This window comes from Aplysia californica, unplaced genomic scaffold (assembly GCF_000002075.1).
Source record: "Aplysia californica isolate F4 #8 unplaced genomic scaffold, AplCal3.0 scaffold00086, whole genome shotgun sequence".
Classification (NCBI taxonomy): Eukaryota; Metazoa; Mollusca; class Gastropoda; order Aplysiida; family Aplysiidae; genus Aplysia; species Aplysia californica.
Window position 1 is genome coordinate 433,774 of NW_004797356.1, and position 3,391 is coordinate 437,164.

Here is a 3,391-nt window from a genome sequence, read left to right on the forward strand (position 1 = left end):
AATCTTTTGGCGCTCATATGACCGTATACAGTTGCGAGCGCCGTAAAACCTATCCTAAAACAAACAAATCAGAGCATAATCACGAGGTCAACATTTGAACAATGATATACACTCCCGATGGAGCTGGGCTAAAATGATAATATTTTAGGCCAGCTCCATGAGCTCCACCGGGAGGGAGTATGATTTTCAAATGCTAGCCTCATGTATGGGTAAATAGCATTTCGTTACCCTTGGCGTTTTCAGATGAAGGTTATTGGTCGGAAACATGTCACACAAGGTCATAAGCGCCTCATTTGTGAATTGAGTGCTGTGCTATGATACATCAAGTATCCATTTTAGTTTTATCACGAGTTTTACGGCACTATCAACACAAATTAGTCGTGTGTTGAAGATTTGAGGTGTTATAAGGGAGTAGCTTATATTTAAAAAAAAGAAGGAGTGATAAGAGCTGTTGCTGTTTGACAGGAAAGAAGGAGTCACCCCACCAGAGCGACCGCCAACCACTCATTATCAAAATTTAATTGACATTTCTGCACTGCATACCAAAATGAACTTCTTTGTCTCGATTGGAGCGTAAAAGATTTGTACTCCCCCCTCCTTCTCCCCCCGCTATCTCTCTATCTCTCCCTCTTTCTTTCTCCTTCTCTCTCTCTCTCTCTTTCACACACAATCACACACACACAAACACACACACACACACACACACACACACACACACACACACACACACACACACACACACACACACACACACACACACACACACACACACACCTCTCGTCTCTGCCTCTCGTAAAAAGCATGTTTTTGTGACTTGCATAGTTTTATTTTAATTTAATGAGCCTCGGAGTTGCGATCATGACTGGGCACAGACAGGGGAAGCCGACGAGTCAGTCTTGAGACCGGTCTCTTGATTGTTGCTGTAATTTTGTCCCAGCCAGGGCACCGGTCCAGCTGTCGCACGTGCTGTGAGTAATGTTCCCGCCACTTCTCGGGCTGTCCTCTGTTGTTGCTACTCGTCTTGGCCGTTGCTGTTTATTTGAGCTAGGTGAAATCGGATTCGTAAATCTGGATAGTCGGTTAATTCCCCCACATCATTATTACACGCCCCCCCCTCTTCCCCTCCCCTTTCTTAAAGTTAACAGTTTAAACTTTTGAGGGGGCTCTCGTGGCCTAGAGGTTAAGGTGTTGGCCTCTCATTCAAAGGTCCCGGGTTTGAATCCGGGTAGCGACCGAAACATTTTCTTCTCTAAAAGTGTCTCCTTTCACCTCCTTTCCTGCTTTCTAGCGATATTCTGTCGTCTGCTTTCATCTCCTCTTTCTGCCCACACACCCTCACCTCCTTTGCCCCCTCCTCTGGGCTCCTGACTCTTTCTGCAGCCTTTCTACTGCTACTCCTTGACTCCTTCTTACAGCTGTCTTTCTGCCACACCCCTGATCTTCTGGTAGGAAAGATCTACACCTAGCCTTCTCGGACAAGGGCGAAAAATCTTGGAAGGCCCTGTGCAAGTTGCGCATGTTAAAGATCCCTTGGTGGTCTAAAATCGATAAGAGTAGGCTTCGGCCGCCACCCGGGCAAAATTCAAAATTTCCTACCAACTAAAAGTATTAGGTGTGTTCATATGACTTTATGCAGTTGCGAGCGCCGTAAAACACGTACAAAAAAACCCAACAATAACCCAAAAAAACTTTTGAGATGCAGACCGTTGGCTGATTTCAAGTAATGTAATTTAATCAATTCGCTTCTTTTGCTTGCAGCATTTTCTTCTCTCTTCATTAGAGCCGTTTTTCAAACCAGGATGTGGGTGGTTGGAGGACGCCACTGGCAGGTCCTACTTTTTTACTCTCCCTGTGCTGTTTTTGTCTGTCTGTCTTACTTTCTCTCAGCACTTGAGTGTCCATTATTGTGTCGATGTGCTTTTGTTTCAGTCTGTCTGTTTTACTATTTCTCAGCATTAAATCCCCATTATTGCGTCCATGTGCTTCTCTTTACTCGTAAAGCTCAAACCAGGTTTAAAGTTGCTTTTAAAAAAATACCGGTTCACTCCGAAAACGGATGACCCTAAAATCCGGTTCGCTTACAATGGGTTCTTGCCTTGCGCTCCTACGGTTTTCCTGAGCAAGCAATGGGGCGCAACTCGCCACAGCTGGAGTCAAGAGTAGTTCTGGTCGATCCGTGAGGGACTTCTGTGCTCTGTGCAAGGAATCAGTTCTTGGAGATTGTGTTTTTTTCCAGAATTTTTCTTGGTTATCTTGATTTTTTTCTTCCTCGCATTCGGCTTCCTGATTTGGTTTCAGATTGTCTGTTAAAGAGGTATTATACGTTGCTTGGGTAGCATGAGTTGTTGTAATGTATTGACTACAATAAGCCGCAAGGGGGAAAAATCAATGCCTAAATTTGTGTGTAACTGACATGAATTGAGCGATTTGCTTAGGTTGTGCACAGGTGGTTACGACGTTAAGTACAAAGCACTGCTCCTTACAAACCATTTTTGCTTGATCTCTTCTTATGTGGGCACCGAATGGCGTTAATCCCTACCTTCGAGTCGAAATTCATTTAAGATTTGTAGAAAGCTCAAGCTTTGAAAATAAAGTTTAAAGGACCAGTCGCTCTTAAAATCAAAGGCTTTGTGATAAGTATGTTTTAGGAGAATGCTTCCGCGATTTCTTCATGTCAGTCACTCTTCCGCAAGGTAATCGAAGTATTCCACATTTTGAGCTTTTGAATCCATATTGCCGCAAAAATTGTCTCCCTTTGATTGTAAGAGACAAATTATTACAGCTCGCTGTCTTTTTAACTGTCTCCTGTTGTTTATTTGATCTACTCAGACGACGACAAAGATTAATCTCATTAATCGTCTCTTGGCTTAGATTTAAAATATCGCCTTTGCAAAAGTAATTATTTTGTTGTTGAAAAAAAAGGGGGGGGGGGGGGGGGGGGGGAGTGCTCATGTCACGAACTCAACTGAAATTATTGCACACAAGGTAATTACAAACACCGGCCTGTTTGGTCTGAGATCGCGAAGTTTGTGCTTTTCGAAATTCCTGCCAAGCATATTTTGCTGAGCTTTCAATATTTTGCACCAAATAGTACCCAACACTCATCAGCCAGGGGGTAATTTTCATCTAGAATAAGTAACGCCGCGGCCGATAATCAATGCCAGCTGAAACTGTGCCTGGGATGGCGTGTGTGCGTTTAGAACGTGTTGTTAGGCTAGTGTGAGAGCGGTTTTGACTCCACGCTTCAACCGTTGTGTGTTTTGATAGCTGTAAATAAACAGTCGAACAACCAAACAAACAGACAAATGAACAAACAAACAAACAATAAATAAATAAATAAATAGATAAATGAATAAATAAACATACGAACAGATACATAAAATAAATAAAT